Below are 25368 nucleotides of genomic sequence, written 5' to 3'. Positions count from 1 at the left end.
CTAAAATCAATGCAAACCCGAATATTGCCCGAATCTTTCTTCTCAACGGGCACAATATTAGAGATCCAACCCGTATAATGACAAGACCGAATAAAACTAGCATCTAGCAATCGATTAATCTCTTCTTTAGTTCAGTCGTAAATATTAGGATTGAAACGCCTAGCCGGTTGCTTATAAGATCTAAAACCGGCTTTGATTGGTAAACGATGTTCAACAAGATCACGATTTAAACTAGGCATTTCAGAATAATCCCAAGCAAAACAATCGATGTATTCTTTTAATAACTTAACTAAATCAGCTTTATACTCAGCCGATAAATTTTTGTTTACAAAAGTCGGCCTAGGAATAGTGCCATCACCTAAATCTACCTTTTCTAAAGGGTCAGCCGACGTAAAACCTTGGCCTAGCTTGTCCATGTCCTCTGACTCTTCAATAGTCTCACACATATCGTTCGTACGTGTTCGATAGTGTTACGCTGCTGAAGCCACTCTGCGTTAGACCGGTCTGACCGGTCGGCTCTGGCAGCCGATCCAAAGAGAACCGGTCTGACCGATCGAGGGACCTAGTCTGACCGGTTGTACCTGAGTCGCCTTCTTGACTCATTATATAATATCAAATGATTTAGCCGATTTTCCATCGGCTTTAAAGTAGCAGGGACGAAGTCTTTCTTGGTGCAACTGGTAAGCTCATAATCGGACAGATCCAAGCCCAATAAGCACTTGATATTGTCATTGGCACCAGTAGAGTTGGAATCGGCGGTAGCAATGAGAGAAGAAGTGTCACCATGCACTATCTCAACTTTATTGCCGATCCACTGAATGAGAAATTGATGCAAGGTAGATGGAACACATTGATTGGCAGGAATCTAATCACGCCCAAGTATTAAACTAAAATTACCTTGCACCTCCGAAATGAAGAAGGCTGTGGCGAGCGTCTTGCTTCCAACAGTCAACTCCATGGAAGCAACCCCTTTGGCACCAATGGGATCACCTCCACCCACGCCGCTAACCGTCATGTTGGTCTTGATCAACTCCTCGTCCTTCCCGCCAAGCTTCTTGTACAATGAGTAGGGCATAAGATTTACAATAGCCCCACCATCCATGAGCATACGAGAAAAAATCGATTTCCCATTAACATGCCCCCTCATGTAGAGAGCTTTCAAATGATTGAGCCGCCTCCTCCTCGGAAACTACAAAATAATCCGAACACATATGCACAACGTTGATTTCCAAATTGCGCTCCGGAGATGCTTCATAATCCACCAAATCCTCATCTTCCTTTGTTGGAGGGGCTGATGGAACTTCATCAACACGAGAAGTCGAAACGGACGCTGTTGCTTCCGCTGTGCTCTCTGCATTGGACTCAACCGGTATGATCGGTTGCTCAGAGCGGTCTGACCGGTCGGGTATACCGGTCTGATCGGTCACCGGGGTCGGTTCGACCGGTCGAGTTGCTGGCTGGTCAACTGGCTTGACCTGCCATGTCTTGCCTTGAGCGATCATGGGCCTATATTTGTTCAAGTATTCGTCCCTCATCTTTTCTGCCTCTTGCTCCCTCTTCTCTTTATTGCGAAGGTGCTGCAGCTTCCTCTTCTGAGTATTTGTCAACTACTCTAGACACCAACGGGATTGATGGTACTTGTTCGGCACTTTGCTACTGCCGGCCTCATGATTGTTGGCTGTGAAAGGTTCTGGAGCAGAAGAAGTAGCCGATTCGTCAATCACCATTGGCTCTTTACCCTTGTCTTGTACAACCATCTTGATTTTGCCGATCTTAACAACAGTATCGGCTTTAGGCTTCTCTGAGTCATCACTTGTTTGCTTCTTCTCCTTCACACGATATTCCATTCGTGGATGAGAAATCTGTACCCGCCTTTGCTGAGATCAGTCTAATCGGTCATGGTGGACCGGTCTGACCGGTTGAGGCTGATGCTCCTGACCAGATTGGTGTGGCCCCAATCGGTCATGTACTGGCATCCTGGATCCTTCTTGCCTATGATATGGTGGTGGATATGGCAATAGAAAGCACTGAAGCCAGATTCCATCATGCTCCCATACCAGATTAACAGCATTTGATGCCGGTGGAGCTCATGGCATAGTGTACACTTGTTGCGGAGGGAACTGTGGATAATCACCTCTGCGCCTGACGAATTTCCTCCTTGGGGTTGAGGTATTGCCTCATGTCGTGGGATTTTGGGGGTACCCACAGCCGGGTGGCGGAACGCACCCGCCTTTACCCCGAGGGGGATTACTCGGGGAAGTGCTAAGCTATTAGGCCGATCTAGCTTCGGGCAAGAACGCAAGAACACACGGATTTAGAGTGCGGGCCGCCGGAGCATAATACCCTACATCCACTGTGGGGTGTATTGCACTATGAATGAGTCTATCCTCTACTCCCAAGTCTCTCCTTGGACCTGACCTTTTCTCTAATGGACGCCTCCCTTTTATAGAGCAAGGAGGGCACGTACATAGGTGTTGGACCCCAACAGGTGGGTCCAACATGGATGTTTACTATAGACACTAATGGAGCTACAGTGGTGGAGCATCTCTTGCCAGTTACGCTTCATCGCCTTGTAGATGCTCTGACCGAGGGGAGTCTTCTCCCGTCCCACCTGTGAGACGCCCGTTGTGGCAGTGTAGGTTGCGGCGTAGACTGTTGGGTCTACCGCGTAGGCGTTATGATACTCCGTCGCCGAGTTGTCGTGTCTAACTGGTGTAGCAGACTGACGTGCACGGCGTGAGTGGCGCCAGCGGCTGTACAGTGTACCTTGGTAACGTGCGGTCAACAGTACAGCCTGGCGAAAGTCTTCTCGGGTTCTGCTGTGGCAGAGCGCTCTTACGTCTCCCGCATTGAATGCGGTAGGTGGCCAAGTCTTCCCGAGGAAGGTTGGCAGCCGCGCGCGTACCTGCGTCTGCGGACACGTGGCGGCTCCGGACCCCCCAGGCGGGGTCTGTTCCCTCCCGGCCGAGGGGTCCGGATAGTATACGGGGGTCCCGGACCCCGTGGGGGGTCCGGGACCCCTGGCCGTTTTGGCCCTGAGTGCTTTCTTCTTCAGGACACGTGGTGACACTGGACCTGTCCCGAGCGGGAAGCATATCCGGGGCTGTTGATCTGGTGAGTCGGGGCCGGACCCGGGAGATCTGGCTGCTCAGCTCCTTAGGGCGTAGTTACGGTTAACTACACGAGTCTTGACATAGCAAGAGGGGGTACCCCAGTCCTGAGGTACCGATAGTGGCCCCCGGGCCCACCTCGGGAGAGGTACGAACCCGCAGGTGGGGCCAGGATCATGACGCAATGCTGATTGCGTTGGCGTGCCCATGTCGTGAGCGAGTGTTCCGGACCCCTTCAAGGCCATTGCACTTGTCGCCAGGTTCTGGTACTAGAGTGCTCTCCATAGTGCGGCGAAGGTGCGGGCTTAGGGTATGGAACCGAGCTAAGCGGACCTCGAACTGCCCAAGGAGAAAGCACTACTTCCCCGGACCCGGCTTCTGGCGACCGTGGCGAGCGGTCTCCGCCGGAGCGGGCCACCGGAGTGGACTTGGAGCGACCGTGGCGAGCGGTCTCCACCGGAGCGGACCACCGGAGTGGACTTGGAGCGACCGTGGCGAGCGGTCTCCACCGGAGCGGGCCACCGGAGTGGACTTGGAGCGACCGTGGCGAGCGGTCTCCGCCGGAGCGGGCCACCGGAGTGGACTTGGAGCGACCGTGGTGAGCGGTCTCCGCCGGAGCGGGACACCAGAGTGGACTTGGAGCGACCGTGGCGAGCGGTCTCCGCCGGAGCGGGCCACCTGAGTGGACTTGGAGCGACTGTGGCGAGTGGTCTCCGCCGGAGCGGGCCACCTGAGTGGACTTGGAGCGTTGCTGACGATCCCATGAATTACGTCACCGGGCCATGCAGCAAGGTGTAGGAAACCAGGCCTTATACTAGAAAAGAGCCCGGGACCTCTAGAGACAGCAGACTCGGATACTAGGGGACTCGTAACAGGGTAGTGAAGTACGTAGACTTAGGGTACATTACCAGGCTAAGCTACGTAGAACTTCTCTACCCCAGGATACGGGCACCACTTCTCCTGAGCAGGTCCCTAGGGGTCCGAACTGCCTTCCAGCTAGAAGGGGTGTCCCAACCTGACCACAAGCTAGCAACTCAATTTTGGATTGTTAGCAACTAAAGAAAAAACTCCGTGCAGGAGAAAGAAACATGCAGGTTGAACGAACAAGTGCTATTAGGTTAAAGTAAAGATAGGACTGAGAAAGTAAATCTCCTTTATTGCTTGACTCGTGGTGTACATCAGAGGTCGGGATTACGAGGGCGGACCTCTACCGCTCTGGACCACACGTAGGCACCAAATCATTAAAAAGGAGAAACACACTCAAACCTATCTAGTGATAACCTACAGCCGTCGCCCCGTAAGGCGTGCATGTTGCTGGCCGTAGTGGAGCTGCCATCTTGGGGGCTCTCCTGAGTCGTTGGGGCGATGGTGCCCTGGACGTGCTTGTACAACATCATCCAGCATCACCTCGGGAGCTTGCAGGGCTCCTCCCAGCACAAGAATTGTCCTACGCTCAGATGGCATAGGAACAAATTCTTTGGCTTTGAATGAGAGTGGCCCTGCCGTTGCTAGCTGTCGCCGTCTGCCATCGGAAGCCAGCCCGATGACCGCTCATCACGAGCTGGGTGCTCGTTTGGATGAGCACGGAGCGTCTAGAAGGGCGGTCGTTCGCCGGCTCGACCTTGGTGCTGGTGTTGGGCCCCCGCGCCTGGTGGCGGAGTCCTGTCTGCAGCAGCACCGAGAGAGACTCGGTCCTGGGGAGGGAGGAGTCGACGGTCAACTTCCCCCCGGCGACGGTGGTTGGCTCCAGGCTTCGTGTTGAGAGAAAGCCTTGAGCCGACATCACACCGCCGCCGGGGATCCCTGGCGGTTGCTTGAGAGAAAACCTTGAGCCGACACCTGGATGGCGCGGGGCGACATGCAACAGGCGTCGCCCCCGTGCACCACCGTGCCGGCTTTGAGGCGTCGCAGTGGCGACGCACAGTAGGCGCTGCTGCCGTGCACCGCCGCACCGAGGGCGCTGGTGCCTCAGCGCAGTGACATGCGGCGTAGGTGCCGCCATGCCTCTCTTCATCTTCTCGCTGCTGTTGCAGAGGATGAGCTCAGCCTCAAAAGCTTGGAGATCTAGCCAACGCCTGCATCTTCCCAACGGACGGCGCCAAATGTCGTGGGCTTTTTGGGGGTACCCACAGCCGGGTGGCGGAACGCACCCGCCTTTACCCCGAGGGGGAGTACTCGGGGAAGTGCTAAGCTATTAGGCCGATCTAGCTTCGGGCAAGAATGCAAGAACACACGGATTTAGAGTGGTTCGGGCCGCCGGAGCGTAATACCCTACATCCACTGCGGGGTGTATTGCACTATGAATGAGTCTATCCTCTGCTCCCAAGTCTCTCCTTGGACCAGACCTTTTCTCTAACGGGCGCCTCCCTTTTATAGAGCAAGGAGGGCGCGTACACAGGTGTTGGACCCCGACAGGTGGGTCCAACATGGATGTATACTATAGACACTAATGGAGCTACAGTGGTGGAGCATCTCTTGCTAGATACGCTTCATCGCCTTGTAGATGCTCTGACCGAGGGGAGTCTTCTCCCGTCCCACCTGTGAGACGCCCATTGTGGCAGTGTAGGTTGCGGCGTAGACTGTTGGGTCTACCGCGTAGGCGTTATGATACTCCGTCGCTGAGTTGTCGTGTCTAACTGGTGTAGCAGACTGACGTGCGCGGCGTGAGTGGCACCAGCGGCTGTACAGTGTACCTTGGTAACGTGTGGTCAACAGTACAGCCTAGCGAAAGTCTCCTCGGGTTCTGCTGTGGCAGAGCGCTCTTACGTCTCCCGCATTGAATGCGGTAGGTGGCCAAGTCTTCCCGAGGAAGCTTGGCAGCCGCGCGCGTACCTGCGTCTGCGGACACGTGGCGGCTCCGGACCCCCCAGGCAGGGTCTATTCCCTCCCTGCCGAGGGGTCCGTATAGTATACGGGGGTCCCGGACCTCGTGGGGGGGCCGGGGCCCCTGGCTGTTTTGGCCCTGAGTGCTTTCTTCTTCAGGACACGTGGTGACACCGAACCTGTCCCGAGCGGGAAGCAGATCTGGGGCTGTTGATCTGGTGAGTCGGGGCTAGACCCGGGAGATCCCAGTCCTGAGGTACCGACACCTCGACGCGGTGGTGAGCGTGGTCTCTTTTTTATCGGCCGATCTCGTTGAACGGCCTTTGTGTACTTGTTTAACAACTGTCCAAAGGTAGGTCCCTGATTTACAGATCTTTCCTGTACCTTTGGCTTGTTTGTCTTCCAAGTACCCATTTCCAGATGCTTTGGCTTGAAAGTCCGGGGCTGAACTCTGGGCCGGTCTGACCGATTACTGGATCCGGTCTGACCGGTCGCGCTTGGACAATATGCTGACTGGTGGAACTTCCTTGCCCCCCGGGCTTGGGAGCATTGAGGATGATCTTCAGAGTCGTTTTCCAATCAGGGGTTTTTTGCACAACAACCTCTATGGCTCGAATCTTGTCATTTGCACTCATCGGCCTTGGATCACCAATCACAACATTCTTCCCTTGAGCCCCTTCAGCTTGTTCTAGCCGAAGAAGAACTTTTGGATTGTTCAGTTCCAAAGTATGAACAGGAAAGGGAGTCTTGTCAAATTGAATCTCAGAAAGTACCAATCGTCTTTCATCTATAGCCGATTGGATCTGTCGACGGAAAACATTACAATCATTAGTTGCATGAGAAAAAAAATTATGCCATTTACAATATGCATATTTTTTTAAATCCTCGGGCGATGATATAGCATGAGATAAATGAATGTTTCCATATTTAAGCAATTCATCAAAATTTCTATCACATTTGGAAACATAAAAGTAAACTTCATTTTATTTTGCCGATTCTTTTGAATTGGCTTAAGCGAAGGACATGTAGAAGGTTTGTCCTTTGATGGCCAAACAAACTCAATGGCATACACTTCCTTTTCTTCATCGTCCGAACAATCTGAATCATTTTCAACAACATGTGTGTTGGACCGATGAGGTTTAAAAGAATCTTTTGAATTCTTAAACTTGAATTCTAAACCAATGGCTCGCATTTGCAAATGATTAACTGTAAGAAAATCAAAGCCCTCGAGTTTTTCCTTGAAGTAAGAACACAAACCATTATAAGCCACGTCTGTCAAGTCCTTTTCAGAAAGTGACAAATTATAATATCAATTTTTAACAGCTTTAAATCTTTGGAAATAATATAAAACCGATTCATCTCGGTTTTGTCTAATCGATGTCAAATCTGCCAATTTAGCTTCAGTTTCTCTGCTAAAGAAGTGATCATAAAATTTAAGCTCTAACTGATTCCAATTCAAAATCGAACCCGAAGCAAGCGAAGAAAACCATGAGAAACGGTCCCAGTCAAAGATAGAGAAAATAAACGAACCCGCAAGGCATCATTAAGACCATCTCACCAGTTCAGCTTGGAGCAGCTGAACTAGGGATAGTAGCGAGTGGCGTGGGGGACGATGAATTCTGCACCATCGTACCGATCTGACCGGTCATATGATCGGTCTGACCGCTCGGACCGGTCGGACCGGTCGCCTGGATCGGTCTGACTGATGGCGTGTGAACTGATGGCGGCAGCGGTGTTTGCTCTAGAAATGAATTCGGCGGCATGCCATAGAACTGATTTGGGTCAGTAGATGCACTAGCCGAATTTGGATCTGGAAAATAAGTGCCATTGACACTTTTACCCTTTTTTAAAGCCGCAATCTCATCATTAATACCAGCAAAAGTCTCTCCCACTGCTACTTGCACATTAGATATTTTCTGATCTACCATGAGAGAGAATTGCTAAACTAATTCAGAGGGATCGTTGGGAAGGACCTCAACCTTGTTGTTGTTCAGCTTGAAAGATGGCATCACAAACTCCCCAACCCTCTTAAATAGGCCTCCACGCTCTTTCCTGAAGTCTTGAAGGAAGTGCTCCTTCAAGTGTTCTTCAGCGATGAGGTAGGCCTGGTGCTCTTCTTCGGTCAGCTCCTCCATAGTTGCCTTGATGATGTTGTCATCGTGAACTTCAGCACGAGTGCCCATCTTCTTGGAGAATTAGATTAGATCGGTTTTGGCAACCAGATTAATCTCTTTCCCAGTGGAGTCGCCAAAAAGTATGTTGACACTTAATCGTGCCAAAACACACTCAATTGCGCTAGTACGCGCAAGCAATCATCAAAACGATCAACACAGCAAAGCTCTGGGCAGACCAGTCTGATCGGTGCCGCCGACCGGTCTAACCAGTGCAGGCAGGACTTCACGAAGACCGAGAACAGCGACCTCGGGAGGGACCCCATCAGAGCTCGAGAACGTAGGGTCATTCTGAGGTCGGCAGGCCACTCAAAACGTCTTCAAACGCCGTTGAGACGAGAGAAGAAAGCAATTAGAGTTTGGAAACGGCTAGGGTTTGAGAGACAAAAGTAATGCGATTTTTTGTATTGATTCGATTGGGAATAGCCTCAATCGGACTCAGCCTTTATATTTATAGGCCGGGGAAGACATACTTCTTCATGAGTAGGATTACAAGAGGACTCTTTACAAAAATTCTAATTCTACTCGGACTGTACAGACCAGACCGGTCTGACCGGTCGGGCCGACCAATCAGACCGGTCGGCCTCTGCAGATGCTAAATTTGGCTATCAACAGTTTTCACTATCGTTGATCAGGGACGGATAAGCATCGTTGATCAGAGAAGGAAATAGATATACTGATATCCGAAATATCCATTTACATATTAATACGGATTATTCGTATTTAAATTTAATATGCTAATAAAGTAGATACATCCGAATCTGATTTTTATTAATTTGATCTATTCAATTCCACATCCATATTTGACAATATTTGACACTATTTGTATTCATATTCATTGAAACTATTTAAAAAGTCATCTCCATTTCTCATAACTAATATTATCAATTTTTATAATAAATATAGATGGAGATTAAGTTTACTTTTAACTATTCTTGTTTTATCTATTTATGGGTGAAATTTCTTTAATACTTTTTTATTTATATCTTAAAATATATTTTTATTCTATTTTTATTTTATGTATTTATTTATCAAAATTTCTGCTGATAAATATGCTATTTTTAACTAGCTATTTTTGTTATATTGTTATACTTTAGTCTGTAAAATTTTTTTTGAATGGTCACGGGGGAGAGTATCCCCACCTGAATTGTATTAAAAAAGTGTGGCAAATCACATATCAAAGGTCTCATTTTTAGAGAAAATGAGACAAAACCCACGTTGCTCGGTTAATTTGGGAAAACCGGGCTAAAACCACAACCACCTAGCTAAACTAGGTATAAACCAACTCCAGAACCCAAGCACATGGGCAAATTTGTGGCATAACCACGAATAGAAAAACACGCACACCCCAGCATAATAGTGGAAATGTGGCACAACCACGAATAACAACAAAACTATTGCCGGGGTAGTCGCTTACACCGTCTTCCGACGATGTACCGCACCACGGTCCGCGTCGTCTCACGAAGTCGTAGCTGCAAGCGCCGTCCATTGATGCTGCCCCACACTGCACTTAGTTGCTGTCGTGGTTCGCTGCAAGCAGCCAGGCGACAACGACGAGACAACCCCTAGCCGCCAACCAGCCATCAATGTCATATACTGAGTTGGTTGGTTCTCTAGCAGTGACACCTCCGAGGAGGGGGCCGCCGCCACCGACCGCCACGAGCCATGGTTGCAGGCTGCAACGAAACATGTTCTCCAATGGCGATGCTTCCAAGGAAGGAACGACGCCGAGGGTGCCGCCGCCGCCCGCCTGAGCGAACTCAGGCAAGGTTTTCACCAAGAGAGACCTGTCCGGGAGGGGAGGCACCTCGACAAACGCCCCCAAGGGGGAACACGGCGTCCACTGAATGTCGTCGCTGCCGGCCCAGCCAGAGGCCGAGCCAGACTTTCGTCTGGCAAATCCCTCATCCCCCAGTCGCCATAGCACCATGCGCCCTCTGCCGCTGCTGCCACCATCTCGAGCCGTGGCCCCCATGGCACCTTCCTGCGCGCCCACGACAGACACCCCCACGTGGGGATGCCGCCGCCACTGCTCAGGGGCGTCGGGGACCCCCACAACGTGGCACTAGCGTGGCCTGCCGGGTCCACAGCTCTGCCGAGCGGGACTGTCGGGGCCACGCCTCCAACCAGCCGCAGCCTGCGGCCGACCAACGCCGCGCATGGGGGAGCCACCGCCGCTGCACCGCGAAGACCGGCCCCGGCCGCCGCCGCCGCCACCAAACCTGACGCCGGTGCGTCGTTGATCCACGTGGATCCAGGCTGGGAACACCGGCGATGCCGAGCACCGAACACCGGCGGCGACGCGGCTAGGCCGAGCAGCAGCCCAGCACATGTGTCACCCGCTGCCGATGGCCCGCGCGCCCCCCGATGCACGCCGCGCCACCTGCCGCCGGCACCGCCGACGCGCACCGTAGCTAGGACGCGCTGTAGCTCGCCGCCACTGCAGCAACAGGGCCGCGTCGCGTAGGACCAGCCCTGGGGTCACCGGATCCGGCCCCAGGACACTGGACCTGCAGCCCCGGGCCGCCGCCGCCATGCCTGCCGCCGGCTCGTTGCAACCACCGACGGCTCACGCGCTGAAGCAGAGGGGGAAGCCGCCGCCGCCGCCGCCGCACCGTGCAGGACCAGCCCCGAGGTCGCCGGATCCGGTCCCCAGGACGCCGGATCTGCAGCCCCGGGCCGCCGGCGCCAGCTCCATGCCCCGGGGTGACTACCATCGCCGCCGGGCAGTGTGCGCGACCCCGCACCGTCGCCGAAGCCAACAGCCCCCTACTTGAACATAGCAGGGTCTGCACGGAGCAGCCCCGTCCGCCGCCTCCCCGGAGGAGCCGTAGCTGGACAGGGCCCCCCGAGCTCCCCAACTGGGGATGGTCGGAAGACAGTGGGAGGGACCAGATCAGGGCCGGAGATGGCCGGATCCGGCAAGGGGAAGCCAAGCTGGGGCCTCAAGAGCTGGCGAGCGGATGGCATCTCGCCGGAGAATATGGCTGCTCATGTTTGAAGTTGGAGAGAAAATGTGAAGGGGAGATGGAAAAACACGACGGCGGATGGTCACCAGCTTCGGTGCCACCGCGGCCGCCGCCGCCGGGCGCCGTCCGCCGCCGCCGGCGGCCGGCAGGAGCTGCTGGCGGGGAGTTTTTTTGGGGACGGCGTAGTCGCCCCTCCCGTCGCCTGAGAGCGACGCGGAAGGGTACCCGTTCGTTAGTTGTGAGTCTTCTTTAGTTTGTAAATGAATAACAATTTTGTACCAATAAATGAAATAGCTAAACCTTATCCTATTTATTGACTAAATTCTAGAACGGGAATCGAAATCAGAGGTATTCGTTTTGTCGTATTTGATAACATTCGAATAAGTATCCGTATTTGAATTAAAATGTGATAAAAACTAATATTCGAATCCGGTCCGGTTTACATCCTTATTGTTGATGCATCCCAATCTCTCTCTAATTTATCATCATCCTCTCTCTCTGGGTATCTCTCCCCCACACGCATGGTCTGCCGGGTAGCTCGCCCAAACATGTATCCATATTAAGTTTCTTTAGAAAAAATACATGGAATTTGTAAGTTCGTTCTGTATAATATTTGCTGTAGTAAAAGCAACTTGGTAACGTATTTTTAACCATCGCCGTACATAAAATTAAACGCATAGGCATAATGGCCTAGTACTCCGATCGTACTAAGAATAAAATTTGGAAGCATTTCTTCACAGGTCATGCATGGTTTAGAACAACTCCAGTAGGACTGTTAAATGGGCTGCCATCTTTATATTTGCTCAGTGGGTGTAAAAAATTGATCTCCAGCAGGCCTTCCAAATGGGCTGCCATTTTGGTAGGCCTTCCAAATTTCTCTCCCCACCCCCAATTTGGTGGCCCTCTATTTGGGCCGCCAACTGTGGGCTCCATCAATTTTACTTTTTTCATTTTTTTGATACCGATCCCTTCGGCCCCCGCCCCCACCCGCGACACCGCCGCCACCCCCGCCCCGCCCCCGCCGATGCCACGCCGTTGGCCGTCCTAGCCGTCTCCGCCCCCGCCCATGCCGCTGCCACGCGCCCCGCCGGTGCTCTGCTCACCATGCGCCGGTGACATGCGTGACGCCTCGCCATCCCCATCCGGCCGCACGTCCCCAGGCCAACTAGCGCCCGAGTTTGCCCTTCTCTGGAGCACCACCATTGCTGCCGCCCTCCACCATTGGCGCCGCCGCTCACCGGCCGCACGACCCGCGCCTCTGCCCTCTCCCTCCCAAATCCAGCGCCTCCTCCTCCTCCCGATGGTACCCAACCTGGGTGCCCCCTCCAAACATCGCTGGAGTGCCGCCATCGGCGAGCACCACAGCCACTGCCCCTTGCTCGCCGTGGATGCGCCTCCTCCGGCCATCCCGATCTAATCCAAGCCACCCAAAGGTGCGCCTAGACATCCTCTCCGTTTTCCCCCACGCGGCCCCCGCCGCCGACGACAAGGTTCGCCGAAAATGGGCCGGCCGCCGCGTCCCCTGTTTCTCAAGTTCGGCCAAGGACCTGGATGCAAGGAAAAATATAAATTTTAGGGTCTAGAACGCAAAAGTTACATGAACATCTAGCTGTAAACTTGTAAAATCAATAAGAAATCATAGAAAAATCCTAAAAATGGAAGCCCAATTTACTCAGCCTATTGGAGTGGAGGCACATATTTGGATGGGTAAAATTTAGAAGTGGGCTTCTAAATGAGCTTTTACTCACCCAAATTTAGCAGGTCTACTGGAGTTGATCTTAGTAAAAGGAATAATTAATTTATTGTCCAACATACACTACTACAAAACAGGCCTTTGTTCCTGGCCATTTGTCCCGGCAGCCTTTGGGCCCGGGACAATAGGTGGCTTTTGTCCCGGGTCCAACGGCTAGCCGGGCCAGCGGGGGGGACGGGGGCCTTTTGTCCCGGTTGGAGACACCAACCGGGACAAAATGGGAGCCTTTTGTCCCGGTTGGTGGGTCCAACCGGGAGAAAAGGCCCGCGTAGCCTTTTGTCCCGGTTGGAACCACCAACCGGGACAAAAGGCTCCCATTTTGTCCCGGTTGGTGTCTCCAACCGGGACAAAAGGCTTTGCGCCCCTTATCCCCTTCCCTCTCCCCCCGCCCGAGCCATTCAGCTCACTTGTTTTCTTGCTGTTCTTGGCTCGGGATAGAGGAGTTCTTGCTCATTTCTTCACCACATTTGTGAAGATCTTTGATTCCCCGTCCATCCATCTGCTCTAAAGGTTTGGGGCTTGTTTTTCTCTTTTTCCTTGGCTTGTATAGCTCATTTCATATTTTAGAAATAGAGAAAATGTGTAGCTAGCTCATTTCTTGGACATTTAGCTAGCTAGATTGCATATGTAGGTATAATTTTCTTTTGGATTTAGATGAGTATATGGATAGTAGAAATTTTTAGAATGAGTGTAGATACTTCATGTGATGTACTTGTATATATGACCATATTGTGGATAGTTGATTTTTTTATTCGTGAATGAATTAATGAAATGAGTATATTATAGAATTTTTTGTATTATGAATGGATTATTTTGACACTCTAGTGATGTATTTAATCAGGCTCACATTGAAACCATCTAGAAGCTAAAAAAATCTTTATTTCAAAACAAGTATACGTCGTTAATCTCCATCCAACGGTGATGGCACTACCTTTCAGGGATACACGATGCGCTATAAGGACGTCGCAAATCGGTTGGTCGCATCACCAGCACTTCCGATTGATAAGAAGACAGCATTTGACGCAGTCAGCATGCCCGTTGTTGTACTGAGAGCATATCAATGAGCATGCTGCCTGTGCCAAGTGCTGTGCCTATTAATCGTAAATGTTGGTGCTGCGACTAGCCGATTGGTGACATCCTTGTACCGCACCGTGTCCCCCCGAAAGGCAGTGTCATCACCGCAGGGTTGAGGTTACTGACATATACATTTTCAGAAATAAAGGTTTATTTTTCTTCTAGAGGGTTTCTGGATATTGAAAAGAGTGTACTCCTGGAACTGAAGGGTGTCAAAGTAATTAGAAGTTATAGAGATTTCTTTCAATTAATTAGAGATTTCTTGAGGATTAATGATACATTTCGTCTTTTTTATATAATTTCATTGTTATTTGCAAGAGTTATTAATCTGATCATTGTAATTGTAATAGTAAATAATTTTTGTTTTGTAATGGTAAGAATTTATAATTTTGTGGAAAATAAAGGTATTTTTCAGTAAAATATGGCTTCAGCAGCTGGAGGGAGTGGCGCCGGTGGGGGTGATCGTTGTCCTTCTGGAGAGAAGGGCACAACTCGAGTAGATCGTCGGTCCAAAAAACCTAGTGCTTTTCAAAGGGCAGCGCTCCGTTATTTGGAAAAAGAATATAGAGAATGCATGGCAAGGGGCGAGGAACCTCCGTTTGATCTTGAGGATTTATTGCAGCGTTACGGTTCGTCGCCACCAAACTCGGAGGTTTCAGCTCCGCCATCTTATTCTGCGCCAGCAAGAAATCCGTTAGAACATTCTGCGTTCCAACGCAAGGACGGTTGAAAACCTATGTGTTGTTGACCGAATTTTTAAATTTCATGTATAGTACTCCTTTGTTAAGTTCTGTAATGGATTAAGTACCCCTTTTAATTAATCAAGATGTATGATGGATATTGCATATCTTTTAATTATTCATGTTATGTTACATTTAGTTTAATTTAGGTTTGATATATTTTATTTATTCGATACGTGTCAGGGACCACATCCCGATCAGCTTTAGGCTCTGGAAAGCTTCCAATCCAAGCGAGGAACGGGATGCGGTACCCGAAAGAGAAAAAGAATGGTGTTGGCGGGAGCTTAAGAAAAACTTCACGGTTCCAGCTGAATCCGAAGAGATATGCAAGCGCTGGACCCTGAGTAAGATGGCCGAACAACTGCGATCATTCAAGAAAATTTTGACAAAGAAATATATCAAGACCGGGACCACACCCGTATTTACCGGCGAGCTCGAAAAGCTCAGGGGTCACTGGGATGCATTTGCGGAATACAAGTCTTCAGAGCTTGGGCTTCAGAAGGTGCAGAAGGCCAAAGACAACGCCTCGAAGAAAGTGTACCATCACACTCTAGGCCAAGGAGGCTACAAGCTTGCAGTACCCAAATGGGAGAAGATGGAGCAGGATCTGCTTGACAGAGGCATCCGACCTGCGACCATGAACTGGCCTGAAAGGTCAAGGACCTGGTTTTATGGTCACGGGGGAAGCTTGGACCCATTGACTGGTGACTGCATCTATGGGCCAAACATCTAGCGAGCAGCCCAGAGACTACAGGAGGCCATACAAGCAGCGGCCGAGGGAACATTCCAGCCGGATAGAGAGAGGGACGAGCTGACTTACGCCCTTGGGAATCCAGAGCATCCGGGCCGCACAAGAGGCAAAGGCGTGGTTCCGTGGAAGTATGGGTTCAGGGATTACATTGATTCATATAGAAGCCGGCAAAGAAGAAAGAATGATGAGCGGGAGCACCTGCGAAGGCTAGAGGAACGGCTCATGTCACACGATCAAAGACTGGAGGAAGAGGTTCAACGCCAAGTGGCCGTAGCAATGAGCCAGCAACAGCAAGCGCAAACGTTGCCTCCAGAGCCTAGTGTCGCAGCCGATCACCTGTCTCAGCGGAAAAGCAGCTGCGCTTCCACAGACGTCGCCGCCGCCGAGCCCACGGGGATCCAGGCCGCAGTTGAAGCGTCGGCCCCGCAGCAATTTCCAGTGGATGAGATCACCCACCGGACACCTTGTGACCTGCAGACTGCCGTTAAGAACTTAATGTTCACTGTTGCGTACGGTACCGCCATGCCAACCAAACCAGGCGACGTGTACCACGGGCAGCAAATTCCGCCTAGATACACAAGAGTTGGCGTGGAGCAGGTGTGCCAGGGTTGGGAGACGCTCGAGCTTGATATTCCTGGAGGCGATGGGGAGAGGACACTAGCAGAAGCCATTCATGGCTACATCCTATGGGATAAGCGCTACATTGTCCTAAAGTCGGATGATCAAACACCAAGACCGGCATCTCCGCAAAACTCCCCAAGGGCAGCACTGTCTTGGCAAGGTTCACCGGCACATTCTCCGTCACCATAATCTCATGCGCCGATGAACACTCAAGCGTCACCGTCGCCTCCATGGTCACCCCCTCCGCCGCCGGCAAAGAAGCAGAAACGGCCGCCGGCAAAGAAGGTAGCTGCACCGGCTAGGGAGCCTCCAAAGAAGAAGGAAAAGAAGAAGAAAACCAAGGAGGCTCCTATTAAACCCTGGGACATGAGCCTTGAAGAATGTGATCGGATAACTCAAGAAAGAGTTAAAGAGCACTTCAAGCCGAAGCCGAAGCCGGAGCCCGAGAAAGTCATAAATCCGATAGATTTGAAATTTTTTAAGGGAATGTGTGAAGCAAATAAGAGAAAATTCATTCCGACGTTCCACAGCTCGGAGCCCAAAAGAAACAATCAATAGAGCCTCTCGTAGTGGGACAGACGACGCAAGAACAAGACTTTGTTACATTTCTGAAAGAATCAAACCTGTCGGCCGCTCAGATTGCAGGGGGAGAAGATATTCCAAAGACCGATGTGGTCGTCAAATGGACGTTTGAGATCGGCAAAACTCTTGTAACCCCCGAAGTAGTGTCTGTGCTTCCAACGCAAATGTATAAGCTGCACCAGCACTACATGCGTGCGATGGCCGATTGCATCTTCATGCAGGGTGCAAAGATTAAAGATGACGATTTCTTACGGGGGGAGGCCATTATATGGATAAACTGGGAAGAAATTTACCAACTATTCCATCAGGAGACCCTCGACATCTCTATGGTCGGCTTGTGGGTTCTGTAAGTATTTTACTCTCCTTACGTATTGTTTTGCATGATCTCAACATACTGATCTCTTGATTTATTCGGTATCATGTAGAATGGAGATACATACTTGCAGAAGAAAGGGATACTCTCACCTCGGCTTCATCGACCCAATTACTTGTAATTGGAGGCTTCTACGGGACAATCCCGATGACATATTCCAAAACTTGTTCAAGTACATAAGCGTTCATCACAACAAGCAAATGATATTGTTTCCTTACTACTTTGCGTGAGTGATTCCTTCCGTCTAACTCTTTCTATTCTATAATCGAATTGTTTAAACCTTAACTACCAAGAACTGCCTCCGTATAATCTTGCAGTGAACACTTTGTCCTAATTGTCATAATTCCCGAGAAGAGCCTACTCGTGGTTATGGACTCATTGAGGAGACCTCCAGAACAATACGAAAATCTTCTTAACATGATGAAAAAGTAATTCTACCACTACTCCGTCCATGACCGATAATTTGAATCACTTTGTTACTTGACTATAATTGTTCTAATCATGCACAGGGTTTGGAAAGAATTCGCTAAAAATCATCCAGGCAAATTTGACAAGGAATTGAAGATCAAGACAGATTTTCCGGTACGCGCTTGGATGATTCGTTGCACGATTCATTAGTTTTATTATATATTCATGTAAATACCTGATAATTTTTTCTCTCTTAAAGTGTATGAGGCAGAAACCAGGCACTGTATTGTGCGCATACTATGTATGCGAGAACATCCATGGTCTGGTAGGTCCTCCAAAGGGCTGGACAGATTGGGAGGAGGAAGTAAGTAAAAAAACTTGTTAATATTTGAACTCGTATTTTAATTAGTCGAAATTAATTATCCCCTTTTTCCATAGGTCAGGGAGATGCGCGATAAACTCATACCGGAGGAAAAGATTATGGCGATTCAAGAACAATTCTCCGGATTTATTGTTGAGCAAGTCCTCGATCCAAAAGGCGAATTCTACTATGATGGAATATCTAATATTGACAATCACAGTAAATATGACAATATACGCGTATATATGTAATTAAGAACGAATATAACTATGTAAATATATATGTGTGTCTATGTATTAAATTTCTATTTATGAGTATGTATGTATTAAATTTCCAAAAGGCGAATTCTACTATGTAATTAAGAACGAATATACCTATGCAAATATGATGGAGTATGTATGTATTATATATATAAGCACTCCAATAATATATATGTGTATATATATATTTATATAATATTGGTCCTAAACATTTTCATATGTAAAGGAATTCACATGTATAGATATGTGTATACATATATATATATAAGTGAATTAATTTATATATGAAAACTATCTAGGATAAATATTATATAAGTAACTATATATATATATATTAGTGGAGATCATACGCACTGAATTCCAATACACAAGTTTAATTGAAATGCAAAAGTATAATTGAAATAGAAAAAGAATTGAGAAATGAAAAACATGAAAAAAAAGACCTTTTGTCCCGGTTGGTAACACCAACCGGGACAAAAGGGTGCGCCAACCACGTGGGCGCTGGCTGCACCTTTTGTCCCGGTTGGTGTTACCAACCGGGACAAAAGGTCCTCTTTTGTCCCGGTTGCCACACCCGGGACAAAAGGGCACCCCTTTTGTCCCGGACAGGCATTCCCGGTTGGGAAACCGGGACAACAGCGGTTTCCCAACCGGGACAAATCAACGTTTTTGTAGTAGTGATATATAGCTTCGAGCCTGACCTATTTAAATCATGAATAATTGACTCAAACCTGACCTATGCTTGTCAAATCGAAATTGGAGTGCAAACTAACACTCACGTGGACAATATGCGGACTTCTCGGGCTAGTGCCAGCTTCAATCAAGTGCATAGAAGTGCATAGGCGTATCTCTACCGTGTACTGTTTTTCTTGTGATTCACATGCATATACTTTTACTAGCAAATGAGCGGTGCGTTACTAAAGCCATATAAATATATTGATTAGCATATATATATATATATAATACACTACTATATGTTCATATTTTATAATAACAAGTACATGTCGGTTGAGCTAAGACTTCAATCTTTTCTATTTTACTTGCCAAACCGCTAATTCTAAATGGTCTCGGCCCCTTAACTCAACATACAGTCACTCAAATTCTGATTAGGACTCTAATTGACGGATTAAGGAATTATTGCTTGCTTTAGTAATATACCAGACAATTATGCTGGTGCGTTGCTAAAAAAATTGGTATAAGTATTGAATATGTATTAGCGCCTGTGCGTTAATTTGTAGGAAGGGTTGGTTCGACTTGCATATGGGATAGACTAAGGCCCACCTGTTAATAATACTAGACGGACCAAACCTAAAGGACCATCAAAATAAAAAATTTAGGTAAAAACCTTACTCACTTTAGAAATAGGTATACATATAGAACTAGCTAATATGCCCGTGCATGCTACAGAAACCATATAAATATACTGATTATAGCACATAAAAATATATATTAAACACTATATGTATTTTATAATAACATAGTATGAGCCGGTTAAGGACTTCAGTCTTTTTCTATTTTGCTCGCCAAACGCTAATTCCAGACGATTTCGGACCTTAACTCTATTTACGGTCACTGAGATTCCAATTAAAATTTTGATTGACTAAAAAAATCATTGCTCGCTTTAGTAGTAACATATAGATATGGATAGAGATAGAGACAGCCCGTTTCAATCGTCAGTCATGGTGTGCGCGTTGTACTTTCATGTTTTAATTGTGCAGCTCTAGAGCATCCTATAAATAGGATATTGGTCACATCCTCCTTACTGCGCAGCATAGAGCATCCTATAAATAGAAGTCCGCCATACAAGCATCCCAGGCACATCCTATCCCTACCACAGCACTCCCTCTTAAAGCATAGCAAGCACTTGTAGACATAGTTGTAACTGTATCGCCATTGAAATGGCCCCGAATGGCAAAGAGAAGACCAAGGCCCCTGGCAGTAGCACTCTGGTGGCCGCCTCCGCTGGATCCATGGACACGGACGACAAATTTGCGCCCTCAATGTGGGGTGATTTCTTCATCAACTACTAATAACTATGTGCACACAAATATATTATATATATAATTTGGTAAAGTTTAATTCTTTTGCCTCGCTCTTCAATTTATTTGTTGTGTATGGCTATGTAGAGATCTGAGGAGTGGATGAGAGAGAGGGCAGAGGTGCTCAAGGGGCAAGTACGGCAGCTGTTCAATGCGAGCATGGATGCCATGGGTGTAGCAGATTTGGTAACATTAGTCGACACACTTGAACGCCTAGGCATAGACAACCACTTCACCGAGGTGATTGGAGCAGCATTGAACCGCATCCGGGCAGAGGAGCCGGGACCTAACGTCCTCAACATGCTGCACATCGTTGCGCTCCGGTTTCGCCTACTTCGGCAGCACGGGATCTGGGTATCAGCAGGTAATAATATTAGTTAAGTGCAGAAACGCAAAGCTAATTCGTTCCGTAAATAAACCTTAGGTATGTTCATTTGCTTTGTGATGATGACATCTACAGTAGTGTTTCTGTTGTCATGGACTATAGTAGGCTAGCTTCTGCTGATTAGCTTGTAGACAACTTTTCAGTTCTTACTCCTGCCCGTCCATAGTAAAAATCTGACGATTACATTAGATTTGGACCATGCATGTGAACAATGGGATTATGTATTTGTATATTCAATACGGTGGATACTTGGTTGTCTGTTGAGAACACAAAGAAACAGAAGTTTTTTTTTCTATAGTTAAATCCACCACCTGTCCAATAAACTTGTGAATATAAGGGCAACATCAAAAATATATTTCTAGATCAGTAAACTTTTTAAATTTGTTACCTGGATCTATGTCCCTCCACGCATGCACTTATTGTGGCTCCCTAAGGCAGTTCTTGGCTGGTGCATTTCACAAACATGTGTTGGGCGAGACAGTGCTGATGCTCTGCTTTGTGCCAATGCCTTCACCCTAGTGCGTGGCCGCCCACCCTGCTAGGCACCACCGCTCAAGCTCCCTTAGCGCTACCGCCGTCATCAACCGCTGACTGCCGCGGACACCGCCATAGAGGCCTAGGTCCAATTAGCAAAGCCATGAGTCATCCTCGCTCAAGCGCCAAGCCTGCCTGGCCGCCGGGCATTGTGCTACCGCCCATTTCGTCGAGCACGTCATCAGTCTCTCGGCTCCAGCACACCGTTGCTCACAAGTTTATAGGTTTAGATGTTTAATCTTTTCCCAGAGAATTAATAGTTACTTAATTTGTACATACTACATAGACAAGCTCTTACTTTTCTTCTGTCTAGTTTATGTATTCTTTTTATTTGCAATGTGTACGTCTATTCACTGAATTTAATAGTGCCCGGGTTTATAAACTGTTAATAGTAATCCAAAGAGAAACAAGTTGACCAGTTTATTCATTATCAGATCCTAATCAACGAGAATAGTTTCAGTGGAACTAGAACTACAAAATCTAGTCAGACCAGTACTGGCCCCTTTATTTGCCTTTCTGACTTTTTTTAGTTAAGATTGCTATATATATAGTTGTCCGCATTAAGTTTTTATTAGAGAAATAGTTCTTCTTAAAACATGGGAGGACACATCTTTGATATGTTTTGGGTCAATGTACATGCAGATGTATTCGACAAGTTCAGAGATAACACAGGCAATTTCAGCACAAGCCTTTGCAGTGATCCTAGGGGCTTGTTGAGCTTGTACAATGCAGCTCACATGGCAGTACCAGGTGAGGTGGCTCTCGATGATGCCATTGCTTTTGCGAGAGGCCACCTGGAGGCCATGAGAAGCAGGGTCAAGTCGCCAATAGCAGAGCAGATCTCCCGCGCCCTTGATATCGCCCTCCCGCGGTTCACTAGACGTCTTGAAACCATGCACTATATGTCTATATTGCCGAGTATGAGCACGAAGAGGCACACGACAACCTCTTACTTGAGCTTGCTAGGCTGAATTTTAACCTTGTCAGAATCTTTCACCTCAAGGAGTTGAAGGACCTCTCGTTGTAAGTCTCCTTATAACCGAAATCTCTATTAGCTAAACATGTTTGCCCTTGATATTTATCATAGTTCATCACTACAAAAAAACCGACATGTACCAAAGGGTTTTGTATCCTATAGGCACTGTATTGTCTGCAGAAGATTTAATTTTAGGCGAGCCATTTCAAACTTGTTGTCTGCCTCCTAGCCATTTGAGATGATGCAAATTGTTATTGATCCTTCTTTAGACCTGAATCCTCATGCATATGAAACACTACTATGTTAGACCTTGAATTTTAATTATGAACAGTAGGTTTGGTCCCAATAATGTCGAACTGACTTTCCAAGTGTGGCATAATGATCAACATAAAGTAGGCACAACTACTACCAAATGAAGGAAATAGACTATCTGCCAGACAACATGGAATTTCTGAAATTGATCTGTATGTGCATGTGTAGAGAAATACAAATGTAAGTTACGACATAATCTAAATGACCATCATATATACTGTGATAATATACAACGTCATTTACTGTATCATGCTACTTTAGATAATATAATATAGTATGTTATGTTTATGTAAGTTGAGAAGTACTCCCTCCCTTCCAAATTATAAGACACTCCAACAATCTTGAAGAATCAAAGTTTTTTATGTTTGACCAAATTTATATAATAGAATAATGACATTTATTATATAAACTAAGTACCATTAGATTCTTTATTAGTTATATTTTCATAGTACATCAATTTGATATCATAATCTTTATTTTTCTCTCTATAATCTTGGTCACACATAGATTGCTTTGACTCTCCAAGATTCTTGAGATGTCTTATAATTTGGAATGGAGGGAGTAGATCATAAAAAATGATTCAGCAACATATAATAGTGATCAATAGGAAGTACTACCCAGCAATGAGGGGTATAAATATGAAGTCTTACAAACAATTACTGTCTATTAATCTTGTTAACTTAATCTAGTGCAGAAAAACCACATATAAGTGATCACCAATGCCATTATGTGTTTCACAATGCAAGATTTTTAGATGAAATTAGCAACTTTGGCATGCAGATGGTGGAGGGACCTTTATGACACTGTGAAGCTACCTTACGCTCGGGACCGTATGGTCGAGATCTACTTTTGGACATGTGGAATGCTGCATGAGGAGGAGTACTCCCATGCAAGGATGTTATTTGCAAAGACATTTGGAATGGTGTCACTATTGGATGACACTTTTGATGTTCATGCTACCTTAGAGGAGTGCCACAAACTCAATGAAGCTATGCAGATGTAGGAAATTGTTATTTTTTTATTTATTAGTTATATCTATGATTAAACTCTCACTCTATCTTCTTCTCAAGACCTTTTACTAAACATCACTCTAAGATACCATTACTATCTGCATTTAGATGGGATGACAGTGAAATTTCTATTCTACCGGAATATCTACGCATGTTGTACATCAAGACCCTGAGGAACTTCAAAGAGTTTGAGGACAATTTGGAACCAAACAAGAAGTACTGCATGTCTTATGCAAAAAAGGCGGTATGTGCACTGTATTTAGAACCATTTTATATTTAACTATGTATATAATATTTTTTCAAATATACATAACATGTAGCATCTTTCTAATTATTGTGCAGTACAAGTTGTCATCCCAATATTACCTCCAGGAGCAAATCTGGTCCAGCCTGAACTACCAGCACTACTACAAAATAGGCCTTTCTTCCATGTTATTTGTCCCGGTTACCTTTGGGCCCGGGACAAAAGGTGGCTTTTGTCCCGGGTCCAACGGCTAGCCGGGCCAACGTGGGGGACAGGGGCTTTTTGTCCCGGGTGGAGCCACCAACCCGGACAAAAGACCCCCCTTTTGTCCCGATTGGTGGCTCCACCCGGGACAAAAGGTCCAACCCTTTTATCCCGGGTGGTAACACCAACCGGGACAAAAGGGTGACCCTTTTGTCCCGGTTGGTGTTACCAACCCGGACAAAAGGCCTCTCCACATGATAGTTCAAAAGGAAGTTATTCTATACTGAGTCACGTGTACTACTTAGGTGAATTGGCAAAGAAACCATGCGTTGGGCAAGAGGTCTTGGGATCGAATCCCGTGGTGAGCAAAAAAAATTTTAACGTCAGGCACCTTTTGTCCCGGTTCTTCCACCCGGGACAAAAGCCTCGAGAGGCTTTTATCCCGAAAGCCTTGTCCCGGTTCCCAAACCGGGACAAAAGCTAGTTTGGAACCGGGACAAAATGCCAAATCTGTAGTAGTGCAGCCAAGTTTCAAGGAACATGAGGAAGTGTCAATCGTGTCATCAGATCTACCAATGCTTACAATCATAACATTAATGGGCTATGGAGATGAGGCAATCCATGAGGTGTTTGAATGGGTAAGCGGTGTTCCTGAAATGGTCCGTGCTGGTTCACAAGTCACTCGCTTCCTTAACGACTTATCTTCTTACAAGGTACACCTTTTGTACATGTGCATCAAAATAAATTAACACAAGCATACATATACAATATAGAATATTGAAGCGAGGCATTCATGATTCAATATGGAAAATACATACATTAATTTCACCATGCATTCACATGTACTCATCATATACAAATACTATACATACAGCTGGGAAAACACAAAAAGGATATGCCTAGCGCCGTAGAGACCTACATGACAGAGAACGGCTTAACTGGGGAAGAGGCCGTGGCGGCGGTTTCCGCACTTCTGGAGAACAGGTGGAGAATTTTGAACCAGACAAGTATGGATATAGATTGCACACTATTGCCAGGAGCACAGGTGGTGGTGAACATGGTGAGGACAAATGAGATCATTTACCTCCATGGTAGGGATGGGTACACCTTCGGAGAAGACCTCAAGGACCTTGTCACCACATTGTTCCTCAAGGAAGTTACTCTCTAGAATATATTCTAGTCGACCTGATGGCTATACACAATGCAGTATATTAAGCTACAAATTCACCATATGCATGTATAATAAGGTACCCATCTATGCGTAAGAACAATGGTCATTAATTCACCTATGCGAGCCATATAATTGAGACTTTCTTATTGCTGGGTTTGTTTGTTGCTATTTTGTTCAATGCTATATGTTAGTAGAACATTTGCACACCGTTCAATCTTCTCTGTTAGGAAAAAAAATAAGTTCGGTGGACAACTGGGTTGCTTTAATAAATCACTATATCCAAAGGGTCAATATAAATGTTTTCCTCTTGCTCTACAAGTGTGTGTAGACAATATCGCCTCATGGTTGAGATGGTGAAACCATTGTTTACATTTAGTAAGGACAGTTTCGAAAATGAAAATTATATGAATAAGATGGCACATATCACAAGCTACTAAAATACTATCGATCATAGGCAACAAAATACTAATCGGAAGTGTTGAAGCAACACGTGGTTG

The 25368-nt window shown here is 47.3% G+C and overlaps 1 pseudogene; it reads left to right on the top strand.

Annotated features, from left to right (window-relative positions):
* The first annotated feature begins 19778 nt into the window (after window positions 1-19778).
* Window positions 19779-25021, top strand: LOC120682067 (annotated as a pseudogene).
* Window positions 25022-25368: the final 347 nt, after the last annotated feature.

The sequence above is a fragment of the Panicum virgatum genome, chromosome 7N, assembly GCF_016808335.1.
Source record: "Panicum virgatum strain AP13 chromosome 7N, P.virgatum_v5, whole genome shotgun sequence".
NCBI lineage: Eukaryota > Viridiplantae > Streptophyta > Magnoliopsida > Poales > Poaceae > Panicum > Panicum virgatum.
Note: the sequence above shows the minus strand (reverse complement) of the source record. Positions and strands in the feature narration are given on the sequence as shown.